The 16,828-nt window shown below is 42.8% G+C and overlaps 1 pseudogene; it reads right to left on the bottom strand.

Moving 5' to 3' along the window:
- Window positions 1-2,402: 2,402 nt before the first annotated feature.
- On the bottom strand, window positions 2,403-9,673 carry LOC129492999 (Krueppel-like factor 8; annotated as a pseudogene).
- Between the last annotated feature and the right edge of the window lie 7,155 nt (window positions 9,674-16,828).

Raw genomic sequence — 16,828 nt, forward strand, 5'->3', positions numbered from 1 at the left:
TCCAAAGTCTCTCAGTCTGAGCACCTCTTTACATTTCAACAAAAGTTTCAGAATATTTGGGAGCACACAGGCTGGATCATTGCACATGACCTCGAGTTTATTGATGCCTGCTGGAGGTGAAAGACCTGTCCGTGTCAGCTAAACAGAGAGAAGATGGAAGAGTTATCTATTTATTTTGATAAATGTAAATGAATTCTATTACTTGTCAAAATGTTATCAAGACCCCAGTGAAATGAGCGGTATTTTTTTTTTCGGGGTGAAGGGAGTGAAGGGAGAGAGAAATGAATGCTCAAGACCGATTGCATTGATTTGAAATGAAAACAAACAACTTTAGGGGAAAAAAAAGGCTTTCATTATTTTGGAGACCTTGGCATTCTTGCAGATACATTCATGAATTAATCATTAAAACCCTGAAATGTGAAATAAATCGTGTGGTTTTTCAATGCCAGCCCATGATAAAGGGGGCCTCAAACAGTTATTAAGACACAGTGCTTTAAAGCTGCTACTGCCTGCAATGACTTTTCTCTAGGAATAAAGTGAATGAAGTGTGTGTGTGTGTGTGTGTGTGTGTAAGGCAGCCCTGTGGTCCCAGGCTGGAACTGTGTGCGAACCAGTTCCAACCGTGTGTCACCACATATTAGCACTATTTAATATCTGCTAATGGAATGGCTCTGTCTGCCATCGACAGCAGGATCAAAAGAGGGCCATGCAGCTTTTAAATTATTAGCACTAATTAGGCAAATCAAAGAGGAGGAGGGCAGAGAGACCAGAGAATGCATTAGAAGGAAAGCAAGGGGATCGCTACCTACCTCGTACTGTCAAGATCCAGCTACTAAACAGCCAATTAGTGCTGAAGACCCTTCCGGAGCAATGGAAGAATGAGCAGGGCTGCCCCAAGTAGAAGCAGGATGGCTTCATTACGGTAACTCCGAATTAAAATGTAAAGGTTGCTGATCATTGCATAATTAAATAAGGTGGCAGGCGCCCGCTATCCAGGAGTTTCCAGGGCTCCTTTATTAAAGCCACCTTCTCTGCTTCCTCAATGGCCTTCCCACAGGCAGGCCTGGAGCTGTCCGTAGTCCTGACAAACATACTGACTTCTTAAAAGGCCTGTTAGAGCCAAAGCGCTTTGAGGGGGCTTTCTTCCTAACTACCCCATTACCACCACCCCATTACCAATCCCGAGGATCATTCTGCTTTTCTTTAGAACCCATTTTCCAACTAATTAGTCAAGAAAAAGATGGGGAGTGGAGAGTGAAAAAAAAACCAAGACTAATTAACTCCCAGTCACTGCAATCTAAATATAAAGTTACTGAAACTGAGGTTGTCCCCTGTTGATGTAACCTTTATCCCTCTTCTTTTATACCTGCTAGGAGGAAGCACAATTTTCTTCAGTTTGATTGGGACCTAATCCCAGGCCGCTGATCACAATGCCATATCCAGATGCTTTGCAGGTGTGCAAGATAGCAGGGCAGTAGGCCTAATACACCTGGTCCTAGACCACGAAAGAAACATCTTTTTACCTCAGAGGCTGGGTGTGATGGGTTCCTGGGAGGTCACGCTAGGAGAGCCTTATCTTCTCAGAACTGTGGAGTGACTCAATTTTAATTTTGCTCCTTCAGTCCTTTTTTACATATGCTTTTTCTTCTCTGTATCTTCTATCTTGTTTCCTCTCTTTCCTTTATTTTCTCTTCTTTCTTATCTGTACTCTCATATTTCTAGTTCCTCTTCTTTTTATTTCTCAGATCTCTTCTTTCTCTACCCCTATTTCTCCCTCTTTTTTTTGAATACGAAACTTTAAGAAGAAATAAGATTTGATTTATTCAAACATTTGAGTTGGTATGGGACTCAGCTTATTCACTGGGAATGTGCCTCCTACTCAGGAATCGAATCCCTGTAAATCTTAACAGTCAATTACATTGTTACACTCCTTCCATCTAGGAACTCGAAAAAAGTAATTTAGGACACTATCAAGCCACCTTTAGGTACTTATTTTAGAAGCATATGGATAAGCGTTCTAGAAAACAAGAGAAAAATAGGAAAGAAAAAAGCAGCGTATGTTTGTTCACAGCCTTGAATTTGATTCCTGTTTTGTTACTTCAGGAAAAATGTCCTATTTCAGGGCAGGGGGAATGGGAGGGCAGCCATAGGAGTCACACTGGAATTCAATCCATGTGGAGGTTGAAAAAACCAGGTCTGGACAGTGGAGAGGCGAAGGTGAAATATGAAGAGCCCCACGGGAGATCAGCTATGTTTTCCTCCAGTCTCCTCAACTTGACTCAGTGGGCTGCTTCAACTCCATTCCAGATGCAACTTGAAGTCAAAGAGAAAAAAGTGGTCCTAACCTCAACACACAAACAGGAAAGATACCAGTGCAGCTTCTCTAGTGTGACCTGTGCAGCTCACACAGTGTCATGGCGACAGTGGTGTAGGGACAGGTGGTCAGAACCAGAAAAGCTGCAGTTGCCGTCCATGCAGCAGAAAGGCTTGATGCCTGTGTGCTCGAGGAAAGAGCTAGTGAGCTCATCTGAGTGAGCGAATTTCCAGGAGCAGCCATCCCAGGTGCATTTATAAGTCTTCTCTCCTATATGAATTCCATGGTGAGCTTTCAGGTGACAGCTTTTGGAGTACACTTTGCTGCATCCTGCAAAGTCACACTGGTGCATCAGTCTTCTTCTCAAGTCAAGCGACTCCTCCCTGCACTTGGCCCATTGCTGCTGGTTCTTGCTTTAGTCCCTGCAGACTCTATGAGGCTGAGGATCCACTCTTTTTATTTTATTTTATTTTATTTTATTTTATTTTATTTTATTTTATTTTATTTTACCTTTATTATTATACTTTAGGTTTTAGGGTACATGTGCACAATGTGCAGGTTTGTTACATAAGTATCCATGTGCCATGTTGGTTTGCTACACCCATTAACTCATCATTTAGCATTAGGTATATCTCCTAATGTGTCCCTCCCCCCTCCCCCCACCCCACAGCAGTCCCCGGAGTGTGATGTTCCCCTTCCTGTGTCCATGAGTTCTCATTGTTCAATTCCCACCTATGAGTGAGAACATGCGGTGTTTGGTTTTTTGTCCTTGTGATAGTTTACTGAGAATGATGGTTTCCAGTTTCATCCATGTCCCTACAAAGGACATGAACTCATCATTTTTTATGGCTACATAGTATTCCATGGTGTATAGGTGCCACATCTTCTTAATCCAGTCTGTCGTTGTTGGACATCTGGGTTGGTTCCAAGTCTTTCCCACTGTGAATAATGCCACAATAAACATACGTGTGCATGTGTCTTTATAGCAGCATGATTTATAGTCCTTTGGGTATATACCCAGTAATGGGATGGCTGGGCCAAATGGTATTTCTAGTTCTAGATCCCTGAGGAATCGCAACACTGACTTCCACAATGGTTGAACTAGTTTACAGTCCCACCAACAGTGTAGAAGTGTTCCTATTTCTCCACATCCTCTCCAGCACCTGTTGTTTCCTGACTTTTTAATGATGGCCATTCTAACTGGTGTGAGATGGTATCTCATTGTGGTTTTGATTTGCATTTCTCTCGTGGCCAGTGATGATGAGCATTTTTGCATGTGTTTTTTGGCTGCATAAATTTCCTCTTTTGAGAAGTGTCTGTTCATGTCCTTCGCCCACTTTTTGATGGGGTTGTTTATTTTTTTCTTGTAAATTTGTTTGAGTTCATTATAGATTCTGGATATTAGCCCTTTGTCAGATGAGTAGGTTGCAAAAATTTTCTCCCATTTTGTAGGTTGCCTGTTCACTCTGATGGTAGTTTCTTTTGCTGTGCAGAAGCTCTTTAGTTTAATTAGATCCCATTTGTCAATTTTGGCTTTTGTTGCCATTGCTTTTGGTGTTTTAGACATGAAGTCCTTGCCCATGCCTATGTCCTGAATAGTATTGCCTAGGTTTTCTTGTAGGATTTTAATGGTTTTGGGTCTAACATGTAAGTCTTTAATCCATCTTGAATTAATTTTTGTATAAGGTGTAAGGAAGGGATCCAGTTGCAGCTTTCTACATATGGCTAGCCAGTTTTCCCAGCACCATTTATTAAATAGGGAATCCTTTCCCCATTTCCTGTTTTTGTCAGGTTTGTCAAAGATCAGATAGTTGTAGATATGTGGCATTATTTCTGAGGGCTCTGTTCTGTTCCATTGATCTATGTCTCTGTTGTGGTACCAGTACCATGCTGTTTTGGTTACTGTAGGCTTCTAGTATAGTTTGAAGTCAGGTAGAGTGATGCCTCCAGCTTTGTTCTTTTGGTTTAGGATTGACTTGGCGATGCTGGCTCTTTTTTGGTTCCACATGAACTTTAAAGTTGTTTTTTCAAATTCTGTGAAGAAAGTCATTGGTAGCTTGATGGGGATGGCATTGAATCTATAAATTACCTTGGGCAGTATGGCCATTTTCACAATATTGACTCTTCCAACCCATGAGCATGGAATGTTCTTCCATTTGTTTGTATCCTCTTTTATTTCATTGAGCAGTGGTTTGTAGTTCTCCTTGAAGAGGTCCTTCACATCCCTTGTAGGTTGGATTCCTAGGTATTTTATTCTCCTTGAAGCAATTGTGAATGGGAGTTCACTCATAATTTGGCTCTCTGTTTGTCTGTGATTGGTGTACAAGAATGCTTGTGATTTTTGTACATTGATTTTGTATCCTGAGACGTTGCTGAAGTTTCTAATCAGCTTAAGGAGATTTTGGGCTGAGACAATGGGGTTTTCTAGATATACAATCATGTCATCTGCAAACAGGGACAATTTGACTTCCTCTTTTCATAATTGAATACCCTTTATTTCCTTCTCCTGCCTGATTGCCCTGACTAGAACTTCCAACACTATGTTGAATAGGAGTGTTGAGAGAGGGCATCCCTGTCTTGTGCCAGTTTTCAAAGGGAATGCTTCCAGTTTTTGCCCATTCAGTATGATATTGGCTGTGGGTTTGTCATAGATAGCTCTTATTATTTTGAGATACGTCCCATCAATACCTAATTTATTGAGAGTTTTTAGCATGAAGGGTTGTTGAATTTTGTCAAAGGCCTTTTCTGCATCTATTGAGATAATCATGTGGTTTTTGTCTTTGGCTCTGTTTATATGCTGGATTACATTTATTGATTTGCATATGTTGAACCAGCCTTGCATCCCAGGGATGAAGCCCACTTGATCATGCTGTACAAGCTTTTTGATGTGCCGCTGGATTCGGTTTGCCAGTATTTTATTGAGGATTTTTGCATCAATGTTCATCAAGGATATTGGTCTGAAATTCTCTTTTTTGGTTGTGTCTCTGCCAGACTTTGGTATCAGGATGATGCTGGCCTCATAAAATGAGTTAGGGAGGATTCCCTCTTTTTCTATCAATTGGAATACTTTCAGAAGGAATGGTACCAATTCCTCCTTGTACCTCTGGTAGAATTCGGCTGTGAATCCATCAGGTCCTGGACTCTTTTTGGTTGGTAAGCTATTGATTCTTGCCACAATTTCAGAGCCTGTTATTGGTCTATTCAGAGATTCAACTTCTTCCTGGTTTAGTCATGGGAGGGTGTATTTGTCGAGGAATTTATCCATTTCTTCTAGATTTTCTGGTTTATTTGTGTAAAGGTGTTTGTAGTATTCTCTGATGGTGGATTGTATTTCTGTGGGATTGGTGGTGATATGCCCTTTTTCATTTTTTATTGCATCTATTTGATTCTTCTCTCTTTTCTTCTTTATTAATCTTGCTAGTGGTCTATCAATTTTGTTGATTTTTTCAAAAAACCAGATCCTGGATTCATTAATTTTTTGAAGGGTTTTTTGTGTCTCTATTTCCTTCAGTTCTGCTCTGATTTTAGTTATTTCTAGCCTTCTCCTAGCTTTTGAATGTGTTTGCTCTTTCTTTTCTAGTTCTTTTCATTGTGATGTTAGGGTGTCAATTTTGGATCTTTCCTGCTTTCTCTTGTGGGCATTTAGTGCTATAAATTTCCCTCTACACACTGCTTTGAATGTGTCCCAGAGATTCTGGTATGTTGTGTCTTTGTTCTCATTGGTTTCAAAGAATATCTTTATTTCTGCCTTCATTTCCTTATGCACCCAGTAGTCATTCAGGAGCAGGTTGTTCAGTTTCCATGCAGTTGAGCGGTTTTGAGTGAGTTTCTTAATCCTGAGTTCTAGTTTGATTGCACTGTGGTCTGAGAGACAGTTTGTTATAATTTCTGTTCTTTTACATTTGCTGAGGAGAGCTTTACTTCCAACTATGTGGTCAATTTTGGAATAGGTGTGGTGCGATGCTGAAAAAAATATATATTCTGTTGATTTTGGGTGGAGAGTTCTGTAGATGTCTATTAGGTCAGCTTGGTGCAGGGCTGAGTTCAATTCCTGGGTATCCCTGTTAACATTCTGTCCCGTTGATCTGTCTAATGTTGACAGTGGGGTGTTAAAGTCTCCCATTATTATTGTGTGGGAGTCTAAGTCTCTTTGTAGGTCACTCAGGACTTGCTTTATGAATCTGGGTGCTCCTGTATTGGGTGCATATATATTTAGGATAATTAGCTCTTCTTGTTGAATTGATCCCTTTACCATTACGTAATGGCCTTCTTTGTCTCTTTTGATCTTTGTTGGTTTAAAGTCTGTTTTATCAGAGACTAGGATTGCAACCCCTGCCTTTTTTTGTTTTCCATTTGCTTGGTAGATCTTCCTCCATCCTTTTATTTTGAGCCTATGTGTGTCTCTGCACGTGAGATGGATTTCCTGAATACAGCTCACTGATGGGTCCTGACTCTTTATCCAATTTGCCAGTCTGTGTCTTTTAATTGGAGCATTTAGTCCATTTACATTTAAAGTTAACATTGTTATGTGTCAATTTGATCCTGTCATTATGATGTTAGCTGGTTATTTTGCTCGTTAGTTGATGCAGTTTCTTCCTAGCCTCGATGATCTTTACAATTTGGCATGATTTTGCAGTGGCTGGTACCGGTTGTTCCTTTCCATGTTTAGTGCTTCCTTCAGGAGCTCTTTTAGGGCAGGCCTGGCGGGGACAAAATCTCTCAGCATTTGCTTGTCTGTAAAGGATTTTATTTCTCCTTCACTTATGAAGCTTAGTTTGGCTGGATATGAAATTCTGGGTTGAAAGTTCTTTTCTTTAAGAATGTTGAATATCGGCCCCCACTCTCTTCTGGCTTGTAGAGTTTCTGCTGAGAGATCAGCTGTTAGTCTGATGGACTTCCCTTTGTGGGTAACCTGACCTTTCTCTCTGGCCGCCCTTAACATTTTTTCCTTCATTTCAACTTTGGTGAATCTGACAATTATGTGTCTTGGAGTTGCCCTTCTCGAAGAGTATCTTTGTGGCATTCTCTGTATTTCCTGAATCTGAATGTTGGCCTGCCTTGCTAGATTGGGGAAGTTCTCCTGGATAATATCTTGCAGAGTGTTTTCCAACTTGGTTCCATTCTCCCTGTCACTTTCAGGTACACCAATCAGATGTAGGTTTGGTCTTTTCACATAGTCCCATATTTCTTGGAGGCTTTGTTCATTTCTTTTTATTCTTTTTTCTCTAAACTCCCCTTCTCGCTTCATTTCATTCATTTCATCTTCCATCACTGATACCCTTTCTTCCAGTTGATCGCATCGGCTACCGAGCCTTCTGCAATCTTCGCGTAGTTCTCAAAACTTGGCTTTCAGCTCCATCAGCTCCTTTAAGCCCTTCTCTGCGTTGGTTATTCCAGTTATCTATTCATCTAATTTTTTTTCAAAGTTTTTAACTTCTTTGCTATTGTTTTGAATTTCCTCCCGTAGCTCAGAGTAGTTTGATCGTCTGAAGCCTTCTCTCAACTCATCAAAGTCATTCTCCTTCCAGCTTTGTTCCGTTGCTGGTGAGGAACTACATTCCTTTGGAGGAGGATAGGTGCTCTGCTTTTTAGAGTTTCCAGTTTTTCTGCTCTGTTTTTTCCCCATCTTTGTGGTTTTATCTACTTTTGGTCTTTGATGATGGTGATGTACAGATAGGTTTTTGGTGTGGATGTCCTTTCTGTTTGTTAGTTTTCCTTCTACCAGACAGGACCCTCAGCTGCAGGTCTGTTGCAGTTTGCTAGAGGTCCACTCCAGACCCTGTTTGGCTGGGTGTCAGCAGCGGTGGCTGCAGAACAGCGGATTTTTGTGAGACCACAAATTCAGCTGTCTGATAGTTCCTCTGGAAGTTTTGTCTCAGAGGAGTACCTGGCCGAGTGAGGTGTCAGTCTGTCCCTACTGGGGAGTGCCTCCCAGTTAGGCTGCTCGGGGTTCAGGGACCCACTTTAGGAGGCAGTCTGCCCATTCTCAGATCTCCAGCTGTGTGCTGGGAGAACCACTGCTCTCTTCAAAGCTGTCAGACAGGGACATTTAAGTCTGCAGAGGTTCCTGCTGACTTTTTGTTTGTCTGTACCCTGCCCCCAGAGGTGGAGCCTACAGAGGCCGGCAGGCCTCCTTGAGCTGTGGTGGGCTCCACCCAGTTCAAGCTTCCTGGCTGCTTTGTTTACCTAAGCAAGCCTGGGCAATGGCAGGCGCCCCTCCCCCAGCCTCGCTGCCACCTTGCAGTTTGATCTCAGACTGCTGTGCTAGCAATCAGCGAGACTCCGTGGGCATAGGACCCTCTGAGCCAGGTGCGGGACACAATCTCCTGGTGTGCTGTTTTCCGAGCCCGTTGGAAAAGCACAGTATTTGGGGGGACTGACCCGATTTTCCAGGTGCCGTCTGTTACCCGTTTCCTTGACTAGGAAAGGGAACTCCCTGACCTCTTGTGCTTCCCGAGTGAGGCAATGCCTCGCCCTGCTTCAGCTCATGCACAGTGCGCTGCACCGACTGTCCTGCACCCACTGTTTAGCACTTCCTAGTGAGATGAACCTGGTACCTCAAATGGAAATGCAGAAATCACACTCTTCTGTGTCGCTCACCCTGGGAGCTGTAGACTGAAGCTGTTCCTATTTGGCCATCTTGGCTCCACCCCCTGGGGATCCACTTTTAATTGCACTCCCCTCACTGTCACTTGGAACCTCCAGTAGAGACATGGAAGTGGGGTCAACTTTCACTGATCCAGCATTTGTACCATCTCCTCCAATGAGTGGGACTCTCATGGGTGCAGGGCCCTCATTTGCAGGCAAAGTAGTATACACCATGGGCAGAGATTGAACCACCACTGGGATGGCATTCAGGTCACCCATCTTACTTGGAAGACAGACTGAGGGGATGCTGTGAATGACATGTAAGATCTGCTAGCCACCAGTGTCCTGAGAGGGAGTCAGGACAAATCCTGTGGTCAGAATAGTAGGAATGTTTGCTGATGTTGAAGTGAACACCACAAGGGTCTGGGGAGAAGACTGTGGCTTGGGAGGATGTCCTGGAGCTTGCAGCATGCTAATAGGGTGGAGAGGAGCCTTGGGCTTGTGAGAGGAGAAGTCAACTTGTTCCACTGGGGACGGGCTGAAATTCACTCACCAAAAGTTCTTCTGGGGCTCAAACTTGAAGTCATTAAACAATGCTGGGTTCTCCATGGGGTTGGCATCCAGGAGTGTTGGAGAAGTCACATTATTTCTGCTTCTATCTCAGCGGGATCTCTGAGCAGGGCCAGTGGTGGGCTTGAATACCTGCATTGAGCCACCTTCTGAATTAAGTTGCACCTCCAAATTGTTTATGAATTGATCCATATCAACCATGTCACTGGCTGAGGACTCCTGAAGTGTCCAGAACTCATACAGCCCTTAGGGAGGCTCATACTCCTGAGCTAATTGCAAGACAGCTGTTCCCCACACACCTGCCCCAATCTGACATCGCACAGGGCGATGCCCTCTCATCTTCTCTTTCTTGCCCCCACCATCTCTGCTTTTACTCCTGGTTGAACACAAACTTAAGGCAGAGAAGGAAACCTTCAAGACAAAAACCCATGAGGAGCTACCATAAGATCCCTTCACCTCTGCCATTGCTGCCGCACACCGCAATGCCTTCCGGAGTGGGTGGAATGATTCTTTCTCTCTATTTCTCCCTTTTTAAAAATTCTGTCACTTATCATATTATCACTATAACTACAGAAAACATGAAGTTTTTATCCACTCACTCTTTGATTTTTGTCTATAGACTCCTTGGTTTAGCTAAATTTTTTGCAATGGTCCAAATTACCATTTTCCCTTCCAGAAATCCTAAACAAAGGCTGAAATGATATTTTAAAGGACAGTTGGGTCCTCAGGAGTCATGACAGGAAGTAGATGTGTGAGTTAGTGTAGGCTGGGCTGCAGTAACAAACAGACCCAGTCATGTAATGGTTCGAAACAATAGATTTTATCTTTCTCACACAATAGCCCAAGGTAGGTCCAGGTTGGTGAGTGGTCCCTTCCCCACACAGTTACTCAAAGACACAGATTAAGAGTGGCTCTGACATCTTCAGTGAATGTCTTCCAAGATGGACAGCAGGGGAAAGAAGCATAAGTAGGAGATTTTTAAGGACCAGACCTGGAAGTGCCATACACGAGCTTCCACTCATGCTCCATTGGCCAGAATTCAGTCATCTGCCACATATAACTGTAAAGGATGTTAAGAAATATATTAAACCATGTGTCATAAAAACCAGAACCTGATATTGGTGACCATTTAGCAATGTCTGCCAAATGAGACATAGGAAAGATATAGCGAAGAAAGTCATAGGCAGAAAAGTGAAGAACCAAGAGCTGTGTCCACACAACAGCAGACATGCAAGTCTTGGCACAGAACTTGTCCTGGGAAATGGTAGAAGACTTGGTTAGACAGCTAGGGACCACTTCTGGCCAATCAAGATGCTCTCCATGGTGCACCCCACCTATTGGAACGTCACTGTAGTGCAGGGATTCAGGGCATAGGATTCAGTTTCTGAGTCAGACAGGCATGGGAGGAAATCCAGATCCCCCTCTTTCTAGACATGTGATATTGAATAAGATATTTCTGTGAGCCTCGGTTTCATCATCTATAAAATGAGAGAAAAATAATGCTTGCCTTATGTGATATCTCTGAAGATTACACAATTTTGCATCTTTTAAGATGCAAAATTCTTGGCATGATATCTGTCACATAGCAGGTACTCAATAGATGGTAATTATTGACACTGTTTGACCATGCTCACCACTGCTACCCTGGTATTTTTCTTGGAGTTTTTTTTTATCTACAATGGCTGCTTCCTACATATTTCCCCACCTGTTCCAAGTCCCATCTTCTTCAGAAAGCCCTTCCCTTTTATTTCATTTCCAATGACTTGCTTTAAGTCTATGCAACCCAACTGAGCACTTTATCATTACAGTCCTCCCACTATGAATTCAAGCTCCATGAGGGCTCAGGGTATTATTTATCTCATTTATTTGCTGTATCCCAGAGCTTAGCACAGTATCTGGCATATAACAGGTGTTCAACTATTACATTTGCTAAGTATATATTCAATGAATATGAGATATACCCATGCCAATGAGCCTTATTCAGTGCCCTTTATAGGTACAGAATTATATAGCTTTGGGGTTATTCTCTAATTTTCCAAGTCAGTTAGTCTTGTCTTCCTGATGAAATTGAATTCACAGTAGCCAGAGTGATCTTTTTAAAATGTAAATTGGATCCTTTCATTCCTGTGCTTGACCCTCTCCAATGACTTCTCACTCCCTTAGAATAAAATGCAAACTCCTCACTGCAGCCTGTGGGTCCCTGCAAGACCTGGCCCTGCTGTCCTCTATCCTTTCACTCCTCTTTCCTCAAGCGTCACTGTGCTTGAACTGCACGGGCCGTCTTTCTATTCCTTTAATACACCAAGCTTGTTCCCATCTCACAGTCATCCCCTATTCCTGAGACACTTTCTCCAAGTATATTCTCAAAGCTTGGTCCTCCCCATCATTCAGGCCCCAACATCACTCTTTCTGACAGGCCTTCACTATCAACACTGTATGAAGTGGTTCTCCTTCCATCACTCACTGCCTTAGGTTGGATTCTCTGAAACCCATACTCTGAGTTAGGGAGCTATTTGCAGGAACTCTCTAGGGACTGCCCTTAGGATTAGCACCTATGGGGGAGTGAAGGAAGCAGAACCAAGCAGAGGGAAGAGTTAAGCTGAGATGCATCACAGTGAAAGCCTCCACTGATCCCACTGGGAACTTGGAGTTGGAGGGGCCCTGTAGAGCTGCCCCTCTTTTATTTCACTTCATAACACACTTCTCACTTTCTATAATTATCCTGTTAGTTTTTTTCATGTATGCTGTCTGTCTCTGGCCCCATAATAGAAGCTTCATGGGAGTGGGAAATCATCTGGCGTTTTCACTTCTGTATCCCAGCACCTAGTACAATGCCTGCCTCATAGTGGCACTCAATCCGTGTTTGCTGAATTCATGAATGGGTGGTGACTGAATATGAATGGCAAAGTTGTTAAGTCCCCAAGGGCAGGCCCTGTTTCCTACTGTTCTTGAAGCAGTGACTCCCTGGTTACTTGATTGGCATTACCTGCTACCTCCATCCCCTCTAACCAGCCACCTGTGACTCTCCGAATGGGAGAGACCTCCCTGACACAATCGCAGGCTATTTTTAGTCTTTTTTTTCCTCTCTGGTCTATTATAGTGGTGAGAAGAGGCTGGCTACCTGAGGCTTGCAGTAGCTCTAAATAAAACCAATCTTCCTCTCTCTGAAAAACCCTAGGAAGTGTCCTCTGTGCCAGGCTACAGGGCGACAGCCACCCAGGCTGTGTTTACTGAGAGCTCTGTGATTACATTTTTTAGTTTTCTGGTTGGAGGTACCTATGGAAGTGATTATGGAAGTACACACAGGAACCAGAGTCCCTCCTCCCTCCCACAGACACACAAACATAGGCTTTTCCCTCTTCCTCGATGGGCTGTCTTCTCTCATTAGACGGCTTTCTAGGCTGTAGAAGATTTCTCTGGGGCTGACTCTAAGGGACCTCTTTAAGCTAATTAGATTGCAGACTGGAAGGCGGACTGTGGGCTCCTTTAATAATCTTCTGTTCAGGGCTTCACATGCTCATCTAGTTTGAACATTGGGGAGGAAATTATTTTCTTCTGAAACAGTAAGAGACAGCAAGAAAGAGTGTATTAGGAAACAGGGTTTCTCCTTGAGATTCTACAAGCATGAAGGACAGATATAATGATGCTCTTTAGAGAGGTCTGCTGTGTGGCTTGGCAAGGCAGTCCTGAATCACCAGACATAACCATTCTCAATAACGAGGCATTCTCCTGATTCCCTTGAGAAGAAAGGATGGAGGGAGACACCATCCCCTTTATAGGTAAGGAGAAGACTTTGAGAAGCAGACGACTTCCATGGCTCTAAAATCCAAGTGGCCACACCCTTTACTAGCTGTACAACCTGTCTTGCAAATTTACAGAGCAGGGATTTAGAATACCTTAGGTTTTAATTCTAGCTCTACCACTGTGTTACAGCCCTGTGTTCTTGAATAAATTACCTAATTTTATGAACTTTAGTGTCCTCTTCTCCTTCTAGGTGTGTTCAGAGAATTCAATTTGAAAACAAGTGTAAGCTACGTGCAGAGGTACACATCTGTAGTCCTGAGGTTAAGAATTCAAGGGCAGCCTGGGCAACATAGTAAGAATCTGTCAGGAGAGCGAGAGAGAGAAAGAGAGAGAGAAAGGAAAGAGAGAAAGAGAGAAAGAAAGAGAGAAAGAGAGAAAGAAAGAAGAAAGAAAGAAAGAAAGAAAGAAAGAAAGAAAGAAAGAAAGAAAGAAAGAAGGAAAGAAAGAAAGAAAGAAGAAAGAAAGAAAGAGAGAAAGAAAGAGAAAGAAAGAAAGAAGAAAGAAAGGAAGAAAGAAAGAAAGAAAGAAAGAAAGAAAGAAAGAAAGAGAAAGGAAGGAAGGAAGGAAGGAAAGAAGGAAGGAAGGAAAGGAAAGGAAGGAAGGAGAGAGAGAAAGAAAGAAAGAGAGAAAGATAGAAAAAGAAAGCAAGAGAGAAAGAAAGAAAAAGAAAGAGAGAAAGAAAAAGAAGGAAGGAAGGAAGGAAGAAAGGAAGGAAGGAAGGAAGGAAGGGAACGGCAGGAGGGAGGGAGGGAGGGAGAAAGGAAGGAAGGAATGAAGGAAGGAAGGAAGGAAGGAAGGAAGGAAGGAAGGAAGGAAGGAAGGAAGGAAATGTAAAGTATTAAGCATGGTGCCTGGCACATTGCAAATGTTCAATAAATAGTAGCTAATATTATTATAGCCTCAAGCTGTAAATGGGGATGTTAATAGAATTTGCCTCCTAGGCTGATTGTAAGGATTAAGTGAGATGATGTATGTAGTGATTTAAACAGTGCCTGGCATAGTATGTGTCTTAGTCAGCTCAGGCTGCCATAACAAAATACTATAGACTGGGTGGCTTAAACGACAGAAATTTATTTTCTCATAGTTGCAGAGATTGGAAACTCCAAGATCAAAGTTACAGCAAGGTTCAGTTCCTGTGATGTCTCTCTTTCCAGCTTGCACATAGCTGCTTCTCATTGTGTCCTAACATGGTGGAGAGAGAGAATGAGCTCTCTAGTGTCTGTTACTATAATAACACAAATCCTATCAGATCAGGGCCCCAACCTTATGATCTCATTTAAACTTCATTACCTCCTAAAGACCCCATCTCCAGATATAGTCACATTGGGTGTTAGGACTTCAACATATGAATTTGAGAGTGATGGAATTCAGTTCATAGCAGTATGTACTCAATAACCTCTGGCTGCTATGATTATTATTAGTATTGCTCAAAGAAGTACGTGGCTGTGCTGGAATCAAACTGATACCTTAAGTCTGACATTTCAGTGGTCTTTCCACACCTTTGGAATCATTGCACCAACTTCCAGCAAATACCTTTTACTGCTCAGAACCATGCTTGCTTCCTTTCAGCTGAAGCTGACACTATTGGAGCACCATCCAAATTCCCACAGATCCGTTTTTTCATGTCTGCACCCCCAGATTGGATGTTCTTTTGACTACAATGGCCTGTGCGTGCACCTCCTTTTTCAAGAACTGCCCTTGGGCTACTGGGGCTGTTTTCTGTGCTCAGGCAGAGAGCTGTGACCTCCTGGGAGCTTACTTTCCCCCCACAAATAAAAACTTAAGCAAATTAAATTTAATTGAGTTTAATTGAACAAAGAAGGAATCATGAATCAGGCATCCCCCAAACCAGAACAGGTTCAGAGAGGCCCCAGTGTAGCCATGTGGCAGAAGAAGATTTATGGACAGAAAAAGGAAAGTGGTGCTCAGAAAACGGAAGTGAGGTACAGAAACAGCTGGATTGGTCGTAGCCCAGTGATTGCCTCATTTGAACACAGTTTGAACAGTTGGACCCCTTTGATTGGCCAAAACTCGGAGACTGGCACAAGAATAGGTTACAATCTGTTTACACATTCAGTTAGGTTACAGTTCACTGTGTATGGAGAAATCTTTGGACTGAACTTAGAATACGTAAGGAGGAAGCTTTAGGCTAAACATAACACCCTTGCTTTCAAGACAACTTTGAGGTAATTTACACTCCAGACATCCCCTTCAGGATCAAGCAGGAGCCACCCTCCACAGCACTTTGTCTAAAATTGCACTCTTGCTTGGCAGCCTTTCCTTGCTGGACCTACCTCCCCTTCCCTTACCAGTTCCTCTAGGAGCACTTCCTTGACAAATCACTTGCATTCAAGTCCTCATCTCAGAGTCTGCTTCTGGGGAACACAGCCAAGACATCAGCTCAATTGTTGGTCCCTCTAGGACACTGTCCCTGGCCCTCTGAGCACTTTTACTTGTTTTAACCTAGGAATTCCTCATGACAAACCCATGGGCTGGTGCTTCAATGATCCCCATTCTATAGATAAGAAAACATGATCTAAAGAAAGGTCAAGTAGCTTGCCCAACATCACACAGCTGGTGAATGGCGCAGGCATATGGTGACCATACTGCTTTCCTGTCGTTCTCTTACCCCCACTCTTTGCCTAGATGACAGCTCTTTAGGGAAGGAACTATTGTTGCTCCTGTTGGCACCCTAGCACTTTACTTACAACGTAGCGTCCATCAGGGACTCGGGAAATAATGAATGAGTGAATGAATGAATTAATGAATGGCTTGCATACTTATTCAGCAGCTGCCTGGATCTTCCAGATAGGGCAGGTCATTCATTCACCTGCGCAGGGATCCCTTCTCATGTTATTCTCCCTGAGCCTCAAAGATGGGCATTACCAATGGCATTCATTCTCAGCACTAAAACCTTCAGGGAATTTTAAGTTAACTTAACCACAATCACCAACTTCTCTCCCCCAGCTCCACAGGACTGTTCCTGGCCACAAACCCATGTTCCAAGCTGCCTGGTGGGAGGTAATAATTACAATAATCAGCAGCAACAGTGATATTCTGAGTGCTTATTGAGTGCTTACTGTACAGCATTATTGAGCGATTACTGTGGATCCTTATGGAGTGCTTATGGTATATCAGGTCCTATACTAAATACATTACACTACAACCCTGTGCAGTATATTCTATTATTGTCTTCATCTTGGAAAACAGGCAACTGAAGATCAGAGAGCTCAAATTATCCTCCTGATGTAGCAAAGCAGGTAAGAAAATAAGCTGGGATTTAGACCTGCTTTTGTCTGGCTACAAGGCACGTTCTGTTAACTCCAAAGATTATAAACTCAAGACCATAGGCCTGAATGGCCACTGGCTCTGTGTCATTTGACCTACATAGTGGGTGGTGGTTGTTGTTTTTTTAATTTTAATTAAATGCCAATATGTAAGAATGTCTATTGCACCAAATACAATCTGGATTTTTAGCTTCTCTTAAAAATAATCAGAAGATCTGTTAGCTTAGAGCCCACAATTCTGCCTAGACGTAATTGGCTGGAGCTG

The sequence above is a fragment of the Symphalangus syndactylus genome, chromosome 11, assembly GCF_028878055.3.
Source record: "Symphalangus syndactylus isolate Jambi chromosome 11, NHGRI_mSymSyn1-v2.1_pri, whole genome shotgun sequence".
Taxonomy (NCBI): Eukaryota; Metazoa; Chordata; class Mammalia; order Primates; family Hylobatidae; genus Symphalangus; species Symphalangus syndactylus.